We start from the raw sequence: 8,053 nt of genomic DNA on the forward strand, positions 1-8,053 counted from the left end.
TAAATCCTATAGGCATAACTCCTATTTAACAGGCAACATGTAAGAATACAAGACCTATAGGCATGTTCTCTATTGGCAAATAGTACATAGGAATTTAAAACCTAAAGCCATGTTTTCTACCCTCAACATAAAAAATTCCTATAGGCATGCTCTCTAAGAGATGAAATACCCGACCCACAACATCCTATAGCCCTATAACTATTTTTACAAGCGTTATTATTACAAGCCCAATCAGATTGAGATAAAGAAAACACTGGCCACTGGCCCAGTGATATAACAACTAGATACAGTGTAAACCCAAGTATATCTAGGCCTTCAAAATTTCCTAGAAAATAGACGAGGCCCATAGATTGCACCAATAACACAACCGCACTGAAAAGGCCATGTTGAGTGTGATACTCGACTGATCGCAAAGGCAAAACTCACGAACCCAGGAAAAGTCCTCTTCAAGAGCTAGGTTAAACTGGAATACACCCTTAGGGGCAGACCTTCTAGATGCACGTACTAATGTGTATTTTAACAATTAATCGTTCAAACAAAAAGGTGAGGATGGGGATTTCAAACCAAATAGCACAAGTGGTAAAGTAGGCAACGTGTACTACACCCTATCATGCTTGTAATTAATTCAAACAAGAAAATCAAGTCCTAATGGACAAAAATTTCACATAAACAAGCGGCTAAAGGTCTACAGGCGAGTTCATCATCAACAAGGAGGAATCAAGTCCCAAGAAACTATAAATACCACAGAACTGAGGCATGAACAACACATAAAATAAATTGCGGTCAATTATGCGACCGCATAATAATTTCTCGGGCCGCACTTCCATCGCAGATTCAGCATAAGAAATTTTGAAGGGTGATTCTGCGGTCCATTTTGCGGCCACATAACTGATCTACGGACTGCAGACCCGCCGTAGACCTAACCCGACAAGCCCAGTTTTGGAGGATGAATTTGCGGTCCCTTATGAGGACCACATACATGTTCTGCAGTACACTCTGCGACCGCAGAGTTGAGTTCGGAGAGTGCATTTTCTATTTTTACAACCCGACCCCATTTTATTAAAAGACATAAGGGGGTCATTTTGGAGCAAAAAATCTGGTATTTTAGAGAGAGGGGAAGGAAGATAGAGAGAGAAGGAAGGGAACTAACATCTCCATACTTCAAATTCTTGCTCAAGCTTTTGTAATTCAAGGGAGGAACTCACAAAATCTTCATCTAAGAGGTAATGTTCTACTCCCTAGCCTTCAATTTTAAAATTGGTCTAAAAGTAGGTAATGAGAAGTATGATTCTTGGGTGTGGGAGTTGTTCATTATGCATGCATGTACCAACAAGGATGGTGGAAAGGTTGTTGAATTAAAATGGGTGAACGAGGGGTTATGGGATGAAATAAATCTACCATAGAAACCTTGTAGTCGAATTGCACACGTAGTGCTTGATAAAATACCTAAATGAGATGAACCCGTGAATCTCTTACTAATTAAGGTTCATCTTTGTCATATCTCTAGTTGATTGGAGTCGCTAGAAGTTTCGGAACGTTGTAGTAATCTAAGGAAAGCTCAAGTGAGGTATGTTGGCTAAACTTCTCTTGTAGAGTCAAATTCCATGGTGTTCTCGTAAGTTTCAAGTGTGATTGGCCCAAGTTCTTATTTCTCATGTTCTGAGTCATTCCTAATAAATTCAATTATTCCAGATAAGCTTGGTGTCAAAAGACATATACTCAAAATGTATTCCAATTGCCCCTATCATATTATGTTGTCCTTCGAAAATGTATTCAAGTATGACCAATGTATCAAAATATTATGATTTAGAATCATGTTTCAATTGCAAGTTTATTAGGCCTAATTTTGGAAGCAAAACTCTATGTGCTTAAGAATCCTATTGCCCTTGTACATACTTAAAGTCTTGATTTCAAATGTTCTTATTGTTGATAAATGCTTGAAAGTGAAAGAAGTTAGTATGTGGTATAAAATGTGGCCATCTTGCTAAGAATAAAAATTTCACTTGTAGCCAACGATGCCAATGAAATGAAAGGATGCGTGAAAGATTATGAAATGAATAAATATTTTGGGAGTATCAGTAGTCACCGAGCAAGGGTAGGTTAAAATAACCTAACCCCGAAATTACACGTGCTAGTATAGAAGTGATTGAGGGGTAAATCCTCGTATTGATGTGTTGAGATTATTCGGATGAGATTGCTGTGTTGAGATTATTTTTCTTAATTGGGATGAGATGATTGATAGCGGAAGGTGATGTCGACCCACACTGCATTGTGGTGAGATAGTCGATAGGTCCGAGATAGGACGCCATGCCGCGCACATGGTGGTGTTGTGATTGAATGTCTTGGGGTAAGATGGCTTAGCCGATGGGCCGAGATCGGACTCCGTGCTAAAATCACGGTGGTGTATCGGTACTAAAGATCTCCCAACTTAAAAATATTTATATTTACTTAAAATTTTTATCTTTATCTTAAATTGATGCTTTAATATTGTTTGAGGCTCCCATTGATTCCATATTTCTTTCTCTTTGTACTGTTACTCGATTTATGGAGAGGGTGTTTAGTCTTACATACCAGTACTATTTCATATGTACTAACGTCCCTTTTGCCGGTGGCACTACATATTTAATGGATGCAGGTAATTCCACAACATGCAGCATCGATCAGTGATAACGGTAGACCCTCTTCTCAGCTGACTTGGTGAGCCCCACTTCATATCGGGGTCTTGCGTCTTTTGTTCCTTATGTATAGTGTTTTGAGGTATAGCTGGGGCCTTGTTGCCAGCACCATCATATTACGTCTTTGTATCAATTAGAGGCACTGTAGACATATTGTAGGTTGTATTTTGTTTTGGGTAAGTCAAACTTGCAATGTTGTACTTGTAACACATGCTTCCACTTCTAAAACTACGAATGTGTAATGTATTTTGGGAATTTATAATGAAGTAACTAATGGTAAAAAAATTGGTGTTGTATATGTCATCCTCTTATTTTCTAATTCATGATATTCATCTTCACTTGATCGGGTAGAAGGCATCGAATAGGCTTGCATGAATGAGATATATCGGTTGAGCGCCGGTCACACTCCCCAAGAGTGAAAGAACACATGTGGAGTTTCTTATTACATAGCAAGTAAGATGCATCTATAATCCATATATGCAATCCACACTCAATCGATTCTAACCAATTTGAATCATTCCTTAGTAGCAAAACTAGCAAACTATAGCAGGACAGTCACCAAAAGTGACAAGCTAAACACCAAATTCGAACAATATTCCTATCCAAGTCGACTAGCTAAGTCTAATTGTATAAATAGACATTGAGCATAGTCACGATTTTAATAATAACATCAGCAATTGAACTTCATGATGTGAGACAGTGGCAAAGATTTTCTATGAGTATACTTTGACTATAAAAATTAAGACAAGAACACAATTGAAATACCAATCACAGTATATTTCACAATTAATCAGACAAGAGTAAAATAAAATGGCTAAGAGACTAACCAATCAAGATGGTAACAAAAACGGGTAGTGAAAATTTAAAAGAGCACCAATAGTATCTCCAGAACCTTGAATTCCGGCAAGTCAGAGTTCACGAGGACCTCTTGGGATCCCGAACAGTGATTATGCTAGGAAAGGTCTAAAGAATCAGTACCTGGTGGACTTGGATTTTAGCCGACCACAAATTAATCGAACAATAGTATAACCACAGAATATAGAACAATAAGTGCGAGTATGAGTGTGAGAATACGAGTGACCTAAGTCCGCCTCTAAGAGGATAAGGAAGGGTTTATACAGTACCATCATCAGACGAACAAATAAAAAAAGAATCAAGACCATGCAAACCTAGTCGGAATCAGATCTAGGAAAAATCGCACACAAGTCCTAATCACGAAGAAATCAACGGAGATATGCAAGAAGAGGAAGATATTCTCTCTTCCCGGATGTATAAAGCCAAGATCGTATATAAATCCCCAAGGACGAGACTATATCTACCCGATTTAGGAGAATCACACTTGCCATAGAGGGATTGGTAACGAAGTTACCATAACTGAATGAGTAAGAGGAAATAAGGCAAGTGAGACCGCGTATGAACGCGTATAAGGAAATGGGCGAGGGGAAAATCATCAGAGTCGGTTAGGGTTTAGTCTTTGAGAGAGATAGGAGTATGTGAGGGCGGCTATGAGCGGGTGAATAAGATTAGGGTTTGGGGTCTGGTGAGATAAAAGAGGGGGAAATGTTGTAAGTCGTTGATCTCAAAAGATCAACGACTGAGATTAAAAAAGGCGTTGGGTCGGGTGTATCAGGTATAGACCAGGTTTGGATAGGTTTAGTGGGTTGGGTCATCTGGTTGGGCTCAACAATGTTGGGCCAGGTGCTTTGAGCCTTTTTGGTCCGATTTTAGCCTAATTTTGGCTGATTTATTTTTTTAAAATCTACAAAATTAATTTAAAATCTACAATATAAATAACTAATAAATGTATAAAAATACTATTTATGAAATTAAACATTTTAAAATAGTAGATTATATTTGTAAAATATATGAAAATTCTACTTTGACCTAAATAGCATAATAAATATGATTATTGTAAAAATATAGGCTATTACTGCAAATAATATATAAATAATATAAAAATGCAAATACAATTATATGAAATGATATAAAATGTCATAAAATATGCCTAACATAATATAAAAATATAAATGCCACGTTTGGCTAACTGGTCACTGATAAATAATTTTAGAAAAAATAATGAATAAACTATTTATCAAATATAAATGCTAGAGTCAACTAAAAATGCTTGTAATATAAAATAAAAATACTTGCACAAAACATCCATAATGATAATTTAGAAAAATGCCATGACGATAATAAATTGATACTTAAAACATGTCATGGAGTAATAATGCGGGGAAATATCCTATAAATAACACTTTAAAAATATATAAAAATATATTTTAGAATATATCAACCCACAAAGGCTAAATAGAAATCATGAGGGCAAAATTGAGTATCAACAGCGAGAGCACATGATTTGCAAGAATTAGTAAAGTCTTTATTGCTTGGGTTGGCGTTAGAAGCGAGTCATAGAGAGGAATATATTGGAGCCATCTTTTGAGGTTAGGATGTTAGAAGAAGCTACACAAATATTTTAAATAGTCTTGGTATTGGTCTAATATTGAAGAAAAATGTCAATAGTTCTTATGTTGGGTTCTAAGTGTTAGTATGAACTCTTGTCATTGGTGTGATGCTTGAGTAGTTTTTAATAAAATGTGTTTCTTGCCAATGGGCTTGATTTTAAAAGTTGACGAGCAAGAGTTTAATTGTGTAGTACAGATAAATAATAAAACTTATATATTTTTGGGGTGTATTTTCATCTTATAACTTGTGTGATTGTGGCAGGTTACATGAGTTTTTATATTGAATTATGCTTACTACATGTTTTCTCTAAGAGTAAGATGGATGAATAGTTGAGCAAAAGAAGTGAAGTCAACAAGAAATTGAGAGAAATGATGTAAAGAAAGAAAGAAGTTGATAGCTTGTGCAAGTTCGTGCACAACATAAAAGTGAACGAGCTAAGGGAGGAACTATTGTGCGAAAAAATAGTAAAGTGAAGGAAGAAAGCACGGCGAGTGCACGAAGCAAAGAAAAAAAAATGAGAAGCTAAGGAGCTCGTGCACCCTCGCGCGAAGCGAGAATTGAGGGAAAGGCCTTCTAATTGATTGATTGAGTGTGGTTTGCGGTAAGTGGGGAAAATTCCCCTTAGGATTTAGTATTTTGGTGATAATTTGTGAGATATGAAAGCCGTGTACGCAAGGTGATGAGTGCGTACACGAGCTAAATATTGAAATTCCAATTTTTGCTACGTAATTTCCTTTTCATGCCTTAATTGATTTACTTTAGCATGTTAAAGTCATCATGTTTAGCCTAATTTCACATGTTTACTTGTCTTATCTCCTATTTGCAACTTGTATCATATGTTTAGTTGAATTACTTATTTTTCTTGATTTCCGTATTCATTACTTAACTGTGAAAATTCTTTACTTGAAATTGTTATCCTTAGAATATCATTTATTCAGTTGTTGTGTTTTGGCTTTCGTGTTATTGTTGAGGTGATTGTTTGGTTGTTTGCACGAGGTTTTCTGTCATGTTGTTATTTTTGTTGCACGAGGTTTTTGCCGTGTTGTTGTAATTGTTGCACGAGATTTTTGTCGTGCGGCTGTTATTATTTGCACGAGGTTTCTGCCATGCAGTTGTTATTATTTGCACGAGGTTTCTACCGTGCGGTTGTTATTGTTGCACGAGGTTTCTGCCGTACCGTTGTGATTATTTATACGTATACGGTGGTATAAGGTCTGGGTGTTGAAACACATGTGGTGAGATAAGATGGTCTTGATACGCGTGGATAGTAAGAGAACTACTAGAAGCCATAAGGTATGATAAGGTGGGCTAAAACGCGGGATGCTATTTCGGAAAAATAATTTTTAAAAACCAAATATAAAGTCTCCCTCAGTGATATAAGGAAAGACTGTGATTTGTTTTTACGATTTGGGATTACGAGGCGGTACCTCGGGATTGCCCCTATTGATATTCTTTATTTGTTGTATTGTTTGGTTCTTGTTTTCCTTAACATGTAAATTCTTGTTTTCCTTTCGTGTTGTATTAGCTTTCCTTGATCCCGTGTTGTTATTTTCCGTAAATTCTTTATTGTTTACTTCCCTTTCATTTTCATTATATCATATTATCTCTGTCTTGTTTCTTATTATCTCTAGTAGGGCCTTAACCCGACCTCGTCACTACTCTACCGAGGTTAGGCTTGGCACTTACTGGATACCGCTGTGGTGTACACATACTATGCTTATGCACATATTTTGTGCAGATCCAGGTACATCCTATCAGCCTCGGTATTAGTGCGTTGTGTTGCTGCTTGGAGATTTCAAGGTACACCTACCCGCGTCCGCAGGCTTCGGAGTCCCCTTCTACCCTGTTTTCCTTATTTCTTTATGTTTTTGATAGACAATGATGTATAAGATTGTGCAGCATTGTATCTAGAGCTTGTGACTTATATATCATCGGGTTTTGAAAAATTGTACGTATTGAGCTTATAGTCTATTGATGAAATTATTGAAGTTTTAAAATTGTAAGTTTTTAGTTGATGTTTTCCTCATATTGTTAGGATTACCTAGTCTTAGAGATTAGGTGCCGTCACGATATTCTACGGAGGGGATTTGAGGTCGTGACACACAGACGAACGTATGATCTATTTAAAATTTTATTAAAATTGAATAAACAATTGTTCCATAATAAATATTATATCAAAACAAAATTCATGATTAATAGGATATATCCCAACAATATATGAGGTTGCTATACGTTTTGAAAGACTTGTATACGTTGTAGTTCATCAAATGATGTTATTTTGCTTGTACCAAGTATTGTACTTGCTTTGTTGGGTTGATTGATACTTATCATGATATTGGTCTAGCTATTCTATTCGCCGATGGCCTATGGACTTGGTCTAGTCATTGTATTTGATGAGGGCTTATGTGAGCAGTAGTGTACAACTAGCCACTAATTAGAGATGTCTTTACTCTTTAGTCACTGTTTAAAATATATTTATTTTTTTAGTCAGTGCTTAATAATTTTTTACCCGCCCTGACGAAAATACCCCTGTGCTAGACATGGGTGTTGTGTAAATATTAAGGACATGGTATCCTTAACTTCATGAATATTTTGTAAATATTAAGGATAAAGTGTCATGTATTTGCACTTTTCGTTGTTAAACTTTAGAACATCATGTCCTTAACTTCATATGTGCAGTATAAATGTTAAGGACATGGCGTCCTTAACTTTATGTGTGCAGTGTAAATGTTAAGGACATAATATTCTTAACATGTATTTGCACCTTCTATTGTTAAACGTTAGGACCTCATGTCCTTAACTTCATGTATACAGTGTAAATGTTAAGGACATAATATCGTTAACTTTATGAGTGTTGTGTAAATATTAAGGACATGATGTTCTTAACTTCATGAATGATGTGTAAATATTAA

Source organism: Nicotiana tabacum, chromosome 15 (assembly GCF_000715075.1).
Source record: "Nicotiana tabacum cultivar K326 chromosome 15, ASM71507v2, whole genome shotgun sequence".
NCBI classification, from domain to species: domain Eukaryota; kingdom Viridiplantae; phylum Streptophyta; class Magnoliopsida; order Solanales; family Solanaceae; genus Nicotiana; species Nicotiana tabacum.